Below are 18381 nucleotides of genomic sequence, written 5' to 3'. Positions count from 1 at the left end.
CTGAGTGGAGAGGTACCCAGGAATGGGAAGACTCTCCTTTTTCTTTCTGGTTAAATAGCACTGATCCTTCACTGCTGCTTTGTTTGATAGATTAATTCATTCTGAAAGGCTTTAAAGATGTTGGGTAGGTAACTAATAATCAGCTTTGAAAAACAAATCATTGGCCTTTCCCTTGCGTCAAAGTCCGTAAAAAGAAAATTTTCATTTCAAATGACTTATAGCTTACTTCAGAACCAGAAGGTGGACTCCTTTGAAGCTATCTAGAGCAGCTAGTGAGAGCAGTCTTTCATGGTTTATTAGTTGATAAACTGTAATTGGCATTTAAGGGTAAAGGCTTCAAAAGACAAATTAGACTTATAGTCAACTGCCCACTAGTGTTTTGAATTAATCAATACAGCATTCACATAAAACTAGGAGCAATGCCATTACCCCTGAACAAATTCACATTCTGATGCAAAAAAACAGAGAAATTATAATAAATCACAATCCATGTGTAAAGAAAGGCCTTTCCTTTTGCAGGTGCTGACATCTGAAATACAGATTAGAGTATGAGCTTAGTACCCATGAAACATATAGATGTAATTCTTTTTATTTTTTAAACTCTAAGTGAGAAAAATATCCATGTACTATAATGGGAACAGGAAAAATAAAATAAAAGAACGTTTAGTGTGAACTTGGATATACCTCTAATGTTCCGTTAGGAAAATTTTTCTCCCTTTTGTTGAAAGTCACTTCATTATGGTTTGTAATGTAAACACTCAGATCTTAAGTATATAATATGCTTTAACAGAGTAGCCTATAGCCTGTTCGAAATTGTTTTCAAACCAAGTACATACTCTGACGTCTCAAAAGTAAACCGGCACAAAGATCATTGATTAGGCAACTTGAAACAGAAATATTTATTTGCCTTCTTCCCCCAACCTATATAGTGTTTTATTTGAATTATCATTCCTAATTTTATCCATTTCATATCTCAAGGTCACATACCTGAATGGTATAAAATGAGAGACTATAGGTTACAGAAGAGGCTGCATGCCAGCTGGGCAGTGGAGAAAGAAGCTAACATAGAAACATTATTAATAATATCATTATGTGGACCTCTTCATCTTTCTAAGACTCAGTGAAGCTGAAATGTGCCACCCGCCCCACCCACCCCCAATATGAATTGATGGAAAAGTCCACAACCGGGAGCGAGGAATGCTGAAATTGAGTTGTCAAACTGTCCTGGATGTCTTGTACAAACTGAACAGGCCAATTTACTGCAACACTGCATAGGCTGAAGGCTCCTATCTTGCCTTCGCAGGGTTTCTTCCTGGTGAGATTACCCTGCTGGACCACAGGCTCCCACCCTGGCAGATTCCTTCTGACTAGTCCATCCTAGGTAATGGTACTGTGTTAACCCTTACCTTGTGCTCAGCCCGCTTGCCTAGGGAGGGAAGAGGCTCACGTCCAGCTATCTGAAAGCAACAGCTTTGGGGGTTTGTTGTTTTTGAATCCTAGTGGTGACTTGATATCTATGTCTTCCCCCTCTGTAGCTCCAACTCCCGGCTTTCAGGATGAAAACAGGCAGGATTTTAGAAAAAAATTGACAACTTCTCCCACACAGTGCCTGAGTTTCTCTGCCTATGACTAACCTCCGAGCGTGGCGGTTGCTTTGCACGGCAGCTGTTCTGCCTCTGCCCTCCAGGTGGCAGCGGTGCCACGCTGCAGAGGCTCCAATCCCGGCTTCCCCGACTTCAAGTGTTAATGCAATTGACCAATCAGTGCTCAGATGATGGGAGGTAATTGGGTAATTGTATTTTACTGATCACAAGCAGGGAAAGGGAAAGGGAAAGGGGGAAGAAAGAGGGGCAGAGGAGGGAAGGGGGACCGCCGTCTGAGAGGAGATTTGGGGAGCTGGGACCCAAACCGTTGGGACGTGGCATTGGCCGAGAGAAAGGGGCTGCCGCCGGCACTGGGAGCGCACTCATCATTTGGGGCGGGGGAAGTGGGGGAGAGAGGAGCGGGCTGGGGAGGAAGAGAGTCCCAGCCGAAGTGGATGGAAGGGGACCGGGGTTTCTGCCGCGCTGGGAGCCGCGAGCCGGGGCGATGGCGCTAAGGACGGCGCGGAGCAGCTGCGCTCCGGGGAACGCGTCTCCTCGAGGAGGACTAGCCGGCGTCGGGAAGGTCTGCGCGAAGAGGAACCAACTTGTGGCTCCAAAATGTACCCCACGCAGCTGGAAATGAGATCAAAGCTGCAGTTTCATTCGAGAAGGATGAGAGGAGTCAGCGACTAGGGTTTTTTTTTTTTAACCTCCTTCGTTCCATTTTCTATTTTCTATCTTCTTTCCTTATTATTATTATTTTCATTTGCCTAACATCCCGTCGAGCCCCTGATTTCGCCCTCCCCATTTGAAATAAAAGCCCAGTTTGAACTCCCTTCGTCGCGGCGCCCCCGGATCCGCCGCCCGCTGATGGAGGAGAAGGGGACCCGGGGGCTGGCAGGGGCCACCGGCGAAGGACCGCGTCACGCGTCTCCCCCGTGATCCCGGCCCGGATCGCGGAGTTCTGCAACACCTGGAGGAGCTGAACCGGGTGCCGGGGTGGGGGCGGGGACAGAGGAAGCGAAAGCCACCCCGAGCCTTAAAAAAAAAAAAAAAGTAGAGGGGGGAGGAATGGGTTTCTTCTTGACAGCTGACGGAGCCTTGAAATTTTCCTCCACTGCCTCCGCCCCCGCCCCCGCCCCCGCCCCCCGCACTCCATTTAACGTGAGATTATGAAATTGCAGAGGCGGTGGAGAGAAGAAGGAGACAGGATATAACAGAGAGTTTGGAGGGAGAGGGGAAGGTGGCTGGCCGGGTGGCTGAAATCAAAAATCCAATTGCGCACTGGGTTGTGATGAGAAATCTAATCAGATCTTTGGAGACGGGGCCGGCCGGAAGGGTGGCGAGTGGGGGGAGTTGATCCCCAAATTCTTCGAGGGGCGGGGGTGCTGGGAAGAGGCATCGGCGATGTAAAAGGAGACTTTTTTTTTTTTTTTTTTTTGGTGGCGGTGGCGGTTGGGTGCGTTGCAAAAATGAAGGATGCGGGACGCAGCTCTCTCTTGGAACCGAACGCAGTGGATAAACTGATTGTGCAAGAGAGAAGGAAGAACGAAGCTGTTTCTTGTGAGACCTGGATCTTAGCACAAATGAGTATGTGTGCACACAGGGAGCGTTGAGAAATGAAATAAACCAGTGCCAGACCCGCGGGGGTCGGTGTGTTCTGACATAAATAAATAATAATAAAACAGCTGCCCCCTCCCCCTTGCCCAAAAGGATGATTGGAAATGGAGAACCGAGGATCCACAAAGGAAAAGTCTGTTCATTTTTTTCTATAAAGGAGAAAGTCAGCCAAGGAGATATTTTTGGAATGAAAAGTTTGGGGCTTTTTTAAGGAAAGGAAAGACCTGATACGGTGGTGTTTTCTTTTCTTTTTGAATTTCCCACAAGAGGAGAGAGAATTAATAATACATCTGCAAAGAAATTTCGGCAAAGAAAAGTTGACCGCGGCAGAATGAGGCATTGATTGGGGGAGAGAAACCAGCAGAGCACAGTTGGATTTGTGCCGATGTTGACTAAAATTGACGGATAATTGCAGTTGGATTTTTCTTCATCAACCTCCTTTCCCCTCCTTTTTTTTTTTTCTTTTTGGTGTCAAGATCATGCATTTTCGCTTGTTCTGTACCACCTGGATTTCCATCTGGATGTTGCTGTGATCAGTCTGAAATACAGTGAGTGATCCTTATTTTCTTATTTATTGGCGAAGAAAAATGTCCATTAATTTAGCATTCCTGGTCCCTTTACCCCTTCAGCCCTTTAGTGTGGCCTTGAGAGACCTGGCCGTTGGGGGCCAGAAAATAGGGAGAAGGTGGCCCACGCGTTTGCTCCATCAGACTGCTCCCTGATAAGCTGGTTTGCTATAATGATGTAGGTTGTCTGCATCCTGGGGAAATGCCTTTGCAAATGTTCATCAGGAAAAAAAAAAAATCATCTCCCTAAGAAAGCGCTGCAGTGTGGGGTGCCTGTGCTGTGTGACTGACACTCTAGAATGCCTTCAAGTTGCATGGCAGCCCCGAATTAGATTCACAAGTGTTTAGCCATTGGAAATCGAAGGGACCCAATTTCAATTTCATTATCCAACCTGACATTGCAGATCAACAGAATGTATTAACACAAAAATATGATAATAAGCCAGGCAGATGAAGGATGGCTTCTGGCTAGTGGGTGGGTTGAGGGAGGGAGAGTGGGATGGGGGAGGAAGTGGCGGAGAGAGGTGGCTGCACTCTCCCCAGTCCCTCTTGCTTACTCCGGGGCTGGAACTCCGTCTTCCCATCACCTAGATTCTCATCAGGGCTAACGAGGAGGAGGAGGAGGACCCACCTCTCCTCAACCCCACCCACTTCTAACCACTTCTGTGGGTAACAGAGAGGCTGTGCATGGATTGTATAGTTGGCTTGGGCTGTTAGCCGGCTTCAGTTTTGCCAAAAACCATCCCAACATGACCAGTTCAGGGCTCTTTAAAAAAAAAAAAAAGGCAGAAATCTAGTGTCCTGTGGTAACTTAGATAAAGGTCTGCGCGTTGAGCACCAGTGTTTCTCCTGTGCCAGCCTTGCTTGGGGGAAAGTGGCCAATAAAGAAAAAAATTTTAAAAAAGGTTGAAAATGTTTAGAGGGCCGTGGGGCCTCTGAAATCACCCCTCTTTCCATCTCTTTCTTCCCCTATAGCTGCTAGGGTCATGGAGCTGGCTTTTCTTTATTTTTATTTTTTAGCAGAACTTTCCATCTTCAGGCATCTGTATTCCTCTCCAGGGCCTTCTATCAGACTTATAGACTCATATAACTTTAGAGCCAGAAGACTCCCCAGAGATCTCATGCCAATACAAAAAGGAAACTGAGGCCTGGAGAAGCCATAATTCTTTGGTTAATGGCCAAATCACACAAGACAGGGGACTCACACAGGCCTCCAAAGAGCAGACAGAAGTCAGTTTGGGATCTAAACTGGACAGGAACCAGCCATTCATGGAATGACTCCTCTCCCCACAGCTGCCATGTTTATCTATAAGGGTCAAGGAAGTTACTTATCCTGAGAACTTGATATAAACTCTTGACACTTTGGACCTCAAGGATAACCCATCTCCAAATGCGTCTCTTTTCTTAGTCTTTTTTTCTTTTTTCTTTAATAGAAGAACTCAGATAACCCAAACTTCAATACTATTTAAAAAAAAAAAGGAAAAGATTCACAACTCTGGCATATCCCAAAGGAGATGAAAGGCAGCGATCTCGTGGGTCTCTTCGTGCTGTTGGGCACATTTAATGCCGTGAGTGGTGGTCCCTAGAGGGTCGTTAAAGAATGATGGAGTTAGATTTACATGAGAGAATGATAACAGAAACCAGAAACACCCAGCTAAAAAGCATCTGAGTCTGTTGTTTCACTCACATCATCTCTGCTTATCCATTTCATTACCCCTTAACTAAAGTAGCCTACAGCTGAGCACTTCTCTAATTTATTTTTCTGGGCACATGTTTCCTGTCGGGACCCACAGATCAGGCAATAAATTGACTGACCTATGAAAATAATCATGCCAGGTTTGCTCTTGTTTTTTTTTTTTGTTTGTTTGTTTTTATCCCCCAAGCTCCCTGTAGGCTTCTGCATATCTGCTAATTCCTTGCAGATTCTGAACTTGTTTATTGTGTTTTTACTTGACCACAGTTGAGTCATCACTTGTGGTCATAGATTGACTCAAGTTATATTAAGTTCCTGCTCAGCTGCAACTTAACACAACTGATAAAAGAGAGAAAAGAAAAAAAAAATGTACTTTGAGGGTTCTGACTGCATAGTTCAGCTCTGGGCTTCACGTGGGAAACCCAGCCTTGCACTCAGCTTGGCTCTTCCAATCAAGGAAGGGCTTCTTTTTCTTTCTTTCTTTCTTTCTTTCTTTCTTTCTTTCTTTCTTTCTTTCTTTCTTTCTTTCTTTCTTTCTTTCTTCCTTTCTTCCTTTCTTCCTTTCTTCCTTTCTTCCTTTCTTCCTTCCTTCCTTCCTTCCTTCCTTCCTTCCTTCCTTCCTTCCTTTCTTTCTTTCTTTTCTTTCTACATCAACATTTCTTCATTGCTACTCCAATTGGACCTCAAAGTGCATTCCTCTCCTTCACATTGTCCGCCCCCTTCAATATCCTCCACATTCACACCCACACGCAAAGCTGACTGAGAAAGAAGGGAGGAGAAGGGAAGGGGCTGGGGGTAAGGAGAGAGGGAGAGAGAGAATATGAATGTGTTTAAAATTGTGCACTGAAATGTGTGCTCCCACCCACCTCCACTTAAACATGTTTCTCAAATCTGGAGATGTTGGAGCATCTGAAGATGTCATCCTTTATCACGCTGGTGAATCACTTCATCAGTACACTTAGGGACACGTCACCCAGACTGGGATTTGTTCCCTTTGGTTTGGCAGTCCAGAGTGGGCTCTGCATTTTAGGCAACTTGTTTGTGGACTGATGAAAGAGTTATGGCCATGGTAGACCTGGAAACTTAACTTCATGAACTTCCTTCGGGACGGAAGTTGTGCCCACCGAGGAAGATTTGAGAACAGGTCGTTGTTCAGTGCAATTCTGCTGAGGACCCCAGGCTCAGAGAGCTGCTGGGTTTTGCTGGTTTTGATTACCTTTTCTAATATCTTCCTCTAATGTAACAGCCGTGTGCTTTGGGCACTACCTTTCATCTTCCTGGCCCTCAATTTTCTCATCTCTGGGATGGGAATAATACCAACAAATTAGAATTCAACAAATGAGAATTTCTTGTGAATTTAAAGTCATGTTATGCGAAGCCCCAGCACAATAGACCCTCCGAGGGGAGGTGTTTGTTCTGCTTGTTGTGGGATTAATGTGGATTAACTTCCTGGGAATAAATACAGGCTGGCCAAGCACTTTATGAATTGTGGTGGCTACACTTCAGAACCAGGGGATGTGCAGCTGACCTTACAGTAGTTGCCAGATTCCTCTTTGGAGGTCTTATCAGGAGAGATTTGTTGCAATATGTCATGTTAGATGGGAAATGCTGCTTCCAGCCAGAAGCTGAAAATCAAGACTTTTCTCCGTAACATACAGAAAAAGAAATCTCAGCAAAAATCATACTTAAATGAGATTTTAGGGGGAAATAATGCTCCTATTGGGTTGTGTGTTCGTATGGTTTAAAAGTTGCATCAGAAAGCTCTTGTGTATTAAATGTATAATTTTGGCTGCATATTACACTGTCTGGACATGGAATGTACAAAATAAATGCAGATTTCTAGGTAATGATACAATTAAATTAGATGGAGTGAAATTCCATTGCTAAGGTCCCCAAGTCCACGATTTGGGTTCTCAGTCTTCCTAGTTACAATGAATCCTATTTTGGCTAAACATCTTTATTTTGTGAAAGAATAAAGGCCCAATAGAGTGAATGGAATCAAGATTGCACACGGACATGTGCGTCTTATCGTTTGCACGTGCAAATCCTCCAGCGCCAACTTGCCGGTGGTTTTCTGAGGCAGCCAGTCATGGTCACTGCTTATAATATCACTCTCTGCGATAGCAGCCCTGTGCTCTGTCCATTTCCTCAGTCTGCTTCCGGAAACCTTTTCTCCCTCTGAGGGGAAAAGGGTCCTACTGTTTTAGTTAGTGTTATTCTTGATGTCATACCTGTGGATAACAGGCTGAGGAGTTGCCCATTGGATTTTTATACTGCTTCATTTTAATTAGGAAGACAATTTGAATTCCATGTTGACTTTGGAAAAGCATCCTAAAGTTAACCATTTTCACTGATGTAAAGAAAAGATGGAAATTGTGGATGTTCTTACCACTTTATGAATTTTATTTTTCGGCGTGCTTCTTAGAGGTGACTAAGAAATTCAGTAAACTTGAACTCTGGCATCCCGAGTGAATTTGAATTCTCAGGTTTCTACTGAGTCACACGTGTTACATGAGCCATTAACCTCTCTGAGCCTGTTTGCTTATCTGTCAAATGGAGGTAATAACAACCACATTGAGCTGACTGCCGTGAGCATGAGATCAAGATTGCATATGTCACGCACAGCAGGTGTTCGATAAATGCACATTTAAATTGAGCGCCTCTGATTTTCAAGTTCAGGTAATGCACTGCTTGCAAAAATCAGATATGGTCTTGTTTAAGGGAAGTTGTTAATCTAAATTCGTGTTGGTATAGATTAAAAAATGAGAAACAGAGAGACAAGATTGGAATAACGCATAGATATGATCATTTTTGGTACAGTCCTGTACTTTTAAAACATATTTGGACATGCTTTAGTGAATGCCATTCCCTTAGGAAAGACTACAATATACGTTATGAATCGTGGAAAATATACTCTGTGTCTATGTAAACTTTCGTAAGGTTGTCAAGTGTTTTATAATATAGGCATACAAAATAATAATTTATCAATAGGGTCTCGGGAGACTCCAAAGGGATCAAGCGTCTGTTGCGTGTTTCTTCAGAATGATTTCTCTGGAGAAATGTACATTTGACGGTTGAACCTTGATTGGACAGATCTTGTGCCTGAGACCGTGCTTGTAACACTCTCTGAGGGCAAGGGTTCATTTGTTCTTTGGCATGTCCTTAGCACCTCAGAGGAGTGTCTGACAAATAGTGTGCATGCAGTAAATAGTCCTTGAATGACTAATTGAGCTTACTCAAGAGACATCACCTCCAAAGGACTCAAATGCAGGTGTGTACCAGTGTGTATGCATGTATGCACATACCTGTGGGCACACACAGACACACAAGATGCCTGGCTTTGGGAACCTATGGAAGCTTAATTAGAGATACCACTGGGGGAGGGTATAGCTGAAGGGGTAGAGTGCATGCTGAGCATGCCCAAGGCCCTGGGTTCAATCCCTAGCACCTCCATCAAAAAAAAAAAAAAAAAGTTTAGAGATACTAATGAGTGTACTGACTGTGTATGAGAGATGTCATATCTGTACACAGACATAGATTTTAAACAGTGTTGAGTGGTTTCTTTATGTTGGAAAAAGATCTGAAAATTAGGTGATACAATAGATCTTTCTTACTCTTGATGCTGTCAGTAAGGGACTGTAACAATGGATACATCACCTTGTCTCTCTTAGGTCCGTCTTACATTCTTCCATGTTACATAGAAGTTAGAAATGAAGATTCTTTCAAGCACTAAGAGTTTAGGAATTTAAATTCATAATCGGCTACCTAGGGATTCAGGATTCCTGGGAATTAAAAATAAAATCTCTGCTCCCAGGATGCCACTTGTCAAAATGTGCAGAAGAACGGCATAGTGTTCTGGGAGAAAGGCAGAATCAATGTCACAAGGGCAGACATGTAGGGTATAAGTCTTTGCAGGGGAAATACAGTGCAATTTGGAATAGACGAACATTGCATCCCAAATCCGTTTCTCCACTTGTTAACTGGGAGATCCTAAGTAGGCCGATTAACCTTGCTGTGTCTCAGTTTTCCTCAGCTATAAAAATGGAGATCATTTTTCCTGCAGTTATTTTGGGAGCTTTAATTAAGATGTCTGAGAGTTTGGCACATGATCAGTACACAGTAAGTGCTAGCTTACTTTCTTTCTTTTCGTTAAAGTCTTTGGTTATCTTGCACAGAAATGGGAACATTTCACTGAAAGTCCGTGAGTGTTTTGCTTTATGTTTACTGAATTTATAAATGAAGACCTTTTGCCAACTTGGCTACCAAAGTTGGTAATGTTTTTTCTGATCATGTTTTCCAATGTCAATCAGTTTTGTAATGAAATCTAAAAATGATGAACTTTGGCATAATCTGGTGGCAGCTTTTTAATGCTTAAGGAGGCTTTCAACACTTATGAAGGTTATGGGTATAATTTCATAATAATAATAGCTACCATTTATTGAGCATTTGATATGTACCAGGCAATATAATGAGTAGTATGATGCCAATAGAACATACAGTTTTCTCCTACATTCTTGCTCAGGAAACTGAGACACAAAGGGGCTAAGTAATTGGTCTGAGGTTATACAACATCTAAACTTAAGCTGGAAGCAGAAGCTACATCTCTCAGGGCTTCAGAGGCAGGCTCAGAATCGGTAAATTCAAACTTGTTGCCTTGGTAATGGATAAACATGGCAGCTCAGTGTCGTCTAACCTGGTACTCAATCTGAATATTTCAACTGAGGCTGAGATGTCTGTAGTTTCCCTTTCTCCTGTTTCCTGAAACAAAGGTTATAATCAGATACTAGGCCACATATTCCTTGCCTCTTTTTGTCACTCTTTCGTAATATCCAAATGTGCCCCAGCATGAGGCAAGACTTGGGAGAAGTTGATCAAAGTCACTCCACGTAACTAAGGGACAGAGAGGCTTTGCAAAATGCCGTGAGATCACCTGGAAATGCATGACTGTGTGAGAAATAAGGTCAATGCTAATAATAAGTGTGGAGTTGAGTTATAATATCCTACAAATCCGATGGACTCAGCTGTGGTCACCCACCCAGCACCTGATCTCGTCCTTGTGGTGTGGTCTCTGTAGCACTGGAAACCATTGACGCCCCGGCTTTCCAACACTCCTCCAGGGGTCTGCAATGTGGTTTGCTGCCACTTCCTTGACTCATTTCACTTCCTCCTCCTCCCCTCCTCCTGCTCTCTCCTGATACATGGACGGCTTCCCTTTTGAATCAGTTCTATTCCCAGTTGCTCTGCATCTCTGAGAGATGTCTGCCAGGCTTGATTTGAGAGATGACCCTCAAATTCTTTGCCCCAGCCTCCTTGTGTGCGGAAGATGCCTGAATCTCCATGGCCAGCAGGAGCCCACTTTCCTACCGTGTCTCCTGTAGGCTTTACAAACATAATGCAATCATGGTGACTGATTATTTTCTCTCCAGAAGTCTCTATATTTTCAATTTCAAATGATATCAATAACTCTTTAACCACCCTCCTATTCAACCACTAAGCAAATTACTCATCAGTCAACTCATCATGTTCAACTCAGCTTTTCTGTCCCTCAGCCCACATTCCATTGTTTCGCTCCTAGATACCTGACTCTTCAATGATGTCAAATCTTCTGTGTGGTCCGTGAGTCCTTTTTCCTTCAGAAGGACCACAGTAGGAAATAAAACTGAACATCCCCTTCTCTAAATATAGAATATGAGTATAGAATAACATACGAATACTTCTCTTGATAATACAGACTGTATTCATGCCTCTATTCATGCCGCTCTGGTCTGTCTGACGTACTGTTTTCTTCCTCGGGAGATATCCCAGACTAATTTCTGCCTCAGACTTTGTGAGAGCCACTCCATTTGCCTAGGACATACCCATCGTAGGTCAAATCTCAGAGCAACTTACCTGCTCTGGGAAAATCTTTCCTGCTGAGCCCTCCTGTCCTCTGTCACACCAGCATTTTGTTCACAGGTCTGTGATCTTATCACTCTTGTGTTTATTCACTTGGCTGAAACCTGCCAGACTGTGACTTCTTTTAGCACTTGGACGTCATCTTACTCATCTTGGCGTCTCCCACATCTAGAAGCAGAGCGCGTAGGAGTTTTCAATATCTTTTGGTGGAACCAATGAACGAGCGGGCTGATCTGATACATCTTTAGGGTGAAGAGCTTCCTTCAGTTCAATTCATGGTGTTGGCCAATATTTTCTCAACATTTCTACTACTAAATCACCTCTTACTATTTTTCCTCTAGGGGCCCATGTTTCGAAACTACTTTGCCCAATAAATACATTGCCATTTGTTCCTCCATTTTTCCTAATTGAAAGCAGATACCCGTCAGTTATTGTTCTGGAAACGTGCTGATTGAACATTGTGACCTTGAGTTGACATAAATGGGAGCCCAAAGATGTTTTAATTACTGAATGCAGCCGTATAAGTACATGCCTGGTTTCTAGTTGGCTTTCTGAAATATTGATTATAGCGGTCTCTGAGGATTCCAATTTTTAAAACAGTTACATAAATATATTTTGGTGCTAATCTTATGCTTTAATTCATAGCCGCTGATAGGCTCAGTGCAGGCAACGCCCACGCCTCAGTGGCGTTGTTCACAGAGAACGTTGTTCACAGCAACGAAGGTGCCCCTTGGTGCCGTGCACTGCGCCGTGGCGTGAGGTGGGCCTCCTTAGTCATGAACTAAGTCATTGGAAAGAGACTGACTTTAAACTTTGCATAGGGCCCAAACGTGGGCTTATGCAATGGGAGAATTTAAAAAGACCTTCTCGTTAGTGAAAGTGCCCAGATTAAAACTTTGATGAGCTGCCGTCACTTTTCACACCATGTAACCACCTGGATTTGGGAGCCAGATATACATTCTCAAGAGCTGCTCCAGCTTCACGCTTTGGAAGGATGCTTCCTCCCTTTCTCTCCTAAGAAACAGCAGAAGACACTGGATTAGATCAAAGTGCTAAATGGTGAGACACATTTAATTATGGTTTCATGTTATTCTTCCATCTTTGAATATAAATGTCTTGACTGTGTTGAGTTGGAACTTGGAACAGAACCTTTTTTTTTCATCTTTTTCATGTTTCTCTTCGAGTTTTAGATGATTTCTTTCCAGTTCAGGGACTGCAATTATTATCTCTCATAATAGTAATAATAATCCCTAATAATAGGAATAGTAAGTGGGAGCGCAGACCCAGCACTGGCTCTTCTAAATAATAGGAAGCCCATACTATTAATGCTCTTGCCAAAGCGTGAACTGTGGTGACAGCACTGTTTTCTTGGGAGGGGTCTGTGTGTTTTATCCCATCAGTTTTCACCAAGTCACTGTAGGGAATATAGGAGAATTTAGCCATTTGATTATATTTTTGTTTATTGCTAAGATAGGTATCTGGAATGGGAAATAGGTTTCACAGATTAAAAAAAAGAGTAGGTTTTTATTTTCCTTATGATGACTAATACCATCCCCTAATTATTAAAATCCTCTGTTATTGTAGATGTGGTCCTGCCTAGAACAAGATGTTTGATTTATGTGTGATGTTTTGATAGATATCCTATTGTCCGTGTAGTTTTTTTTCTTTACTTTCTTTCTTTCTTTCTTTCTTTTTTTTTTTTTTTTTTTTGAGCCTAAGAAACATAGTATTCAAGAATTCCTTCTCAGGACAATAGCCATACTTTCTTTAACCAATGACTTGATAATGATGTTGCAAAGTTCAGTAACTAAAATATGTTTTTTTTTTTTAAGGTGCATGACATTTGAAAATGTAAAAATATGCCTCTCTTGAATGGTTTACAGTTGAATGTGAGCCAGATCTCTGAAAGTGCTGAGGGAATTTACAACCTCAGGGGAGGGAGGGAGAGAGGAGAAAGAGAGAGAGAGAGATTACTCTGCTCTGAGCCTGGCTACTGGCTGTTCCAAATCGGGCAGAGAAAATGCTGAGAGTTTAGTGGGTGGATCTCTGAAGAGAATCACCTCCCTAGGCGGGGTCCAGAGCATGGGTGTCGGGGATGAATTCACATGCATTACGGGGAATGGAGAGCGATCAGGGAACTGAGTGTTCTTCTATCTGAAATGGCAGAAAGTCAGAAGCCATCCTAAAAGAGTTAACATCTACACGATGGTGATCAGGAAGGCAAGAATGGAACTATGAGGCTTTCTCTGTATTGTTTGAACGTTGCCATGGCAATAGTTTCCAGCAGAAGTTACATGTTTTTCAGTCCCCCAAAGCAGCAAATAGCCTTTCCCTCTCTTCCTCACCCTCCCTCCATCCCTCCCCCTCTTCCTGAGTGCTTAGTCCTTATCTCTCCATCCTTTTTTTTTCCCTCCTTCTGTCTTGTCTTTTGTTCTCCACCTTCTCAACTCTTCCCCCATTAACAGTAAAAATATTCCAACTCCAGGAAGTCACTTTTTAGGCAGAAAGTGAGTCAGACATATAGCCTCCTATCCGGTTTCTGTATTCCCCTGTCTGTTTACCTATTAAAGCTCTAATTAGATGGAAGCTGTGGATGGAAGCAGGGTTGGGGCTTTCCCTGGTTGGTAGGACACAAAACATATTATAATGGTTGGTGTTGTGGTGATATGTTAATTGGATCGCTCCAGGCAAGTGCAGAGCAACAGTCTCTGACAATTAGAAAGAACAATGACTTTACTATGACGGAGCCCACTCTCCCAACCAGGGGAGAGATTAGCATGCATTGCAGGTCTCTGGAAGTTTACTGTAGACCCTGAGAGAGAGATCTGTGGTTGGCAATGCCTCCTGTCTCTTTAAAGCGAGGCTGCTGCCTCTCCTTATCTTTCTCCCCACCACACCCCCCACCCCCACTGCCAAAAAAAAAAAAAAAAAAGAGAGAGAGAGAGAGAAGTGAGGGGACAGTGAGAGGTCTGGTTTAGTGGGTGGCAGGGACCGTTGCAGACCTGGACCATAGGATATATCCCGGGGATGTTAGGAAGAAGTCTTTGCCTGCTTAATGCATGTGGCCAGTGAATTGTGAAATGGGTCTCATTAGAGTCTTTCCTATCCCGGCATGTGCCAAAGAGCTTGGCCGGCACAGCGCCATCACTTCAGGTCCAACCCCGCTGCTGTTGGCTGCAGCCAAGAAGGGACAGAGGCTGTGTCTGTGTTAAAGCATTCAGTCTCATCTCTCTCTGTCTACTGTTCATTGTAAGGCGCCTCTGGGCCTTTCATTGTGGCCCAGGAGGAGCCACAGCCCATCTCCTAGGTGTTTGGAGAGAGGAAATGTGAAGGGTTTTGAGCATCACAGATAGGTTTGGGGCGGCCAGTGGGTGGTGGCACCCAGAAGTTTCCTCTCCCTTCCCCAGGACTGGCATCAATGTTGTCTCCAGGCTTCCCTGCAGAGAGCGCCCCAGATCGTCACCTGAAAGAGGTGACGGGTGGTTCAGGGCTAAATAAGTCATCAGAGACCTTGGTATTACTAGAGACAGAGGAACGCTTTGCTTTTTTTTGGAGATTCATATAGTAGAGAGTTTAGAATCAAATTTTATCCCCCAAACCATAGCCTCATCAGTAGCAGCTGCCAAATGCTGTGTCCTGTGGGCCAGACACTGTGCGTGTCTCTGACTTACAGTACCCAATGGTTGTACAAGATTGATGATCTAAGAGCATAGGCATAGGAGCCAGATCGACCCAAGCCCTGTCACTTCTCAGAAATGTAGCTTTGGCCAATTTACTTACCCTTTTGAACCTGACTTTCTCATGTGCAGCATGAGAATAAATATAGCACAGGGCTGTGGTGAGTTATAATTGAAATAATGCATGTCAAGCTTTTAGCAGAAGACTTGCACATGGAAAACTCTCAGGCTACTATTTGTAAAAATATAAGAGGTGTTTTCATACAACAGTATTACAAAATAATCACTAGACATGTGCCTCAGGAAGAACAAAATTAAAAATAATTAAGGGCAGATGGCTTAATGAAAAAGAAAAAATAGCATTGGAAGGTGAGTTTCTGAATTTGAAATGGTGAGTTCCTGATATTTTTGGTGTAACTCTGCAGTTTGAAAAGCAGAATAGATAGGATCATTGAAATAAATTTTTGTTGCATGCATTCTGGATAGATGATTTCCATCGCTCATATTAGAGTTTTCTTGTAAAAGTAATCTCTTGGGTTTTGTATTAGTTTTAATGCCTTAGATTGGAAATAAGAGGGGAAAAAAAGAAAGAGAGAGAGAATGCAGTGACGCATGCAATCGAAAAGTTTTGCAGTACATGGAGTTCAGATATGGTTTGATTCAGGTGCTAAGGATGTCACAAGGACCTTTGCTCTATTTTCTCTTTAATTCTCTTGGCTCAGTCCTCTTCCATGGGTCATTTCCATCCTCAGACGATTGTTTTGCATTTCCTCATCCACCAAAGAAAGATTCACACTTTTATTCCAGCGTTCCCAGAGAGCATTCTGAGATCTAAGCTGACTGGACTAGTTTAGGTCATATCCCCACTCATGGACCAATCACTGGCTCCAAAGGAATGCAGCTGAGGGTCAGATGCATCCCCAGGTGGAACTCAGGGGCTCTTGAGAGGAGAGGAATTAGGTGCTGGTGAGATAGTCACAAATAGCATAGGTGTAATGGTGGAAATCTGTAAGGATAAGTTGCTATGTTTCACACTGTAACTTGCTAAACGGGTTAATTTTCTTTCTCTTTCTCTGTAATACTATGTTGTATATAGGTATTGAAGTTTTGATAATCATCTAAGGAGTTTTATTCTTTCTGCAGATCGTCTGGCTGTAGCTATCAATGTTTCAGGGGAATAGCTTCATCTGCATGCATGCTGTTTTTGCATTGCTTCTCCCCTCTCTTAGGAGCAGGTCCTTGCTTTCGAAAGGAAATTTACAGGTTTTCCTGGAAGTGAGGAAATAAACGCAAAACAAAAGAATTCTCTTCCATTAATTGCTAGAAGTTTTTAAACTGCCTGGAACACCCACACTGCTGGCCACCTGCACCAGCCATGGGTATGTGTCTGTCCAATTTTGATTTCATCAAATTTGTCACTGCAAAGATCTCAGTAGTCACATAGTCCATTTCTGAACTCTCCATCCTGCCTACCCAGGGGTGGTGATCCAGGTAATATAGCACGATGTCCTTTGGTTCGTAATAGGCAAGGAAGAAGAAATAATTTGGGCTTTGGATATAAATATTTGTTAAGACCCATTTTAAGTGCATGACTGCTCAGAAGGTTCAAGGACTGGAGAGTCTTTTTTGTCGTCTTCACTCTGTGTGACCACGTTGTACACAATATGAATACTGTATTCATACTTATGCAGTGACATGCTCTGGATTGAGAATCAAACCAAGTTCATATGCTTCTTGTAAAAGCTGTTGTCAAGCAAACTGCTGGTGGAGTAGGTTGTGCCTGGAAAGTTAAAACAATGAAGACTACCATGTTTTCACGACCTGTTACATGATAGGAATTGTAGTGGTTTATTTTACATATGTTATCTCATTGTACCCTTACAGAAATGGCAGTCATGATAATAACAATACCCTCCCCCCAAATCAATAATAGACAATGTTTATTGAGTGATTATTATGTGTAGGCATTGTTCTAAATGCTTTCCCTGTGTGATGACATTGAATCCACAAACAAGCACTTTTCTTTAAATGTGAGGAAAGACTAGCTTAGATGGGCATAATGATTTACCCATGTCACAAAGCTAACAGATGGGAGAACCCTGCTTTGAACTTCTGGTCAACCCTGTGATGTTTAGACTTTGCTCTGCTGCCTCTCGCATGACACTACTTAATTAAACACAAAATCAAACAAAACCACAAGAGCAAAAAAAAAAAAGAAAAAAGAAAAAAAAATCTTACTTTTTTTTTTTAAGTTTAAGGAAATCAAAACACCAAAGACCCATGACCTGTCCTTCTTTTAACCTCACTTACTTTTTTGTTTTTCCCTCCTTTCCGCTTCTCAGCTTTTCCCACGTGTTCTCAGCCTTGACAATCTGTTAGCCTCCAGTTTAACCCAGGGGAGCTGCCCAGCCACAAGTCTGGGTATTTAAGAGTAAAGCTTTACCTGCACCATTTATTTTAAATATAACCATGGAAGGTCACCACAAGTAAACACAAGGGTGTTTTAGGCGGCCATGTTGTTTGTTGTGTGTTAGGAAAAGTGAAGAAACGTTTCAGGTCACAGTGGTGACTGGCGCCTGCACTTCATGCCTCAACAGAGATTAGTCGTGGGCGGGGCTTCTTCCTTAAGATGTAATGATACTGATGGTCACATCCTGGGCTGCATAAGACTGTACCACGAATCTCTTGTCTCAGTTGTAATCATCAGAAGACAGCCTCCTCCATATTTAGAAAAGGGACATTGGGCCCTTTCCTCAGTTGCTCCTAAGAGTCTTTCCTTTTCCCCATCAGAATAGTACGTGGGAGAGGCAGAAGCGGGCATAGCTCCGAGACACTGTTTCTGCTGCTGTTCCCAAGAAGCTACCAAACAGAAGTGCTGTTCTCAGTTCATCTGGGCACTGGGCCAGAGAGCAGGCAAGGCCCCAAGTCAGCTTCCTTGCTCCTTCACCATATCACCCTTTCTTCTGCTTATAAGACAGACACTGCAGGGGCCAGGAAAGCAGGCACAACACGACACGGCTGCAGGCGCGATGGACACAAGCCCTTCCTCACTTAGGTGTCCACACACGCGCGCACACACACACACACACACGCACACACACACACACGTGGTCCCACCACCTTATCTTAGTGTCCTGAACTCCCACCTGACTTCTGAAGGGCCTTCTAAAGACACCTGCCGTTTATCTTTCTCTAGAATTCAAGATACAAAGAGAAAGAGCTGCATACTCAGTAACGGACTCTGGATTCAGGGCATGGGTTGACATCTGAGGATTATTCTCCTGATTGCCGACAATATATTGGACCCAGTATCTTCTGTTCAGAGAATATAAAGTGACTTTAATATC

General features: G+C 43.2%; 1 protein-coding gene across 12 annotated transcripts in view; it reads left to right on the top strand.

The window, feature by feature from the left end:
- LRRC4C (leucine rich repeat containing 4C) overlaps window positions 1-18381 on the top strand; it is a 1285379-nt gene that overhangs the window by 1129766 nt on the left and 137232 nt on the right. The window contains exon 1 of one of the 12 annotated variants that reach the window (XM_031690576.2): window positions 1840-3751. The exons of the other annotated variants lie outside the window; for them this stretch is intronic. The gene's annotated coding sequence lies outside the window, so the exon portion shown is untranslated. Of the gene's footprint in view, window positions 1-1839; window positions 3752-18381 lie in introns of those variants that run through there. 12 annotated transcript variants of the gene reach the window in all.

Source organism: Vicugna pacos, chromosome 10 (genome assembly GCF_048564905.1).
Source record: "Vicugna pacos chromosome 10, VicPac4, whole genome shotgun sequence".
Taxonomy (NCBI): domain Eukaryota; kingdom Metazoa; phylum Chordata; class Mammalia; order Artiodactyla; family Camelidae; genus Vicugna; species Vicugna pacos.
The sequence above is the reverse complement of the archived record's forward strand: the minus strand, read 5'-3'. Positions and strand labels throughout refer to the sequence as shown.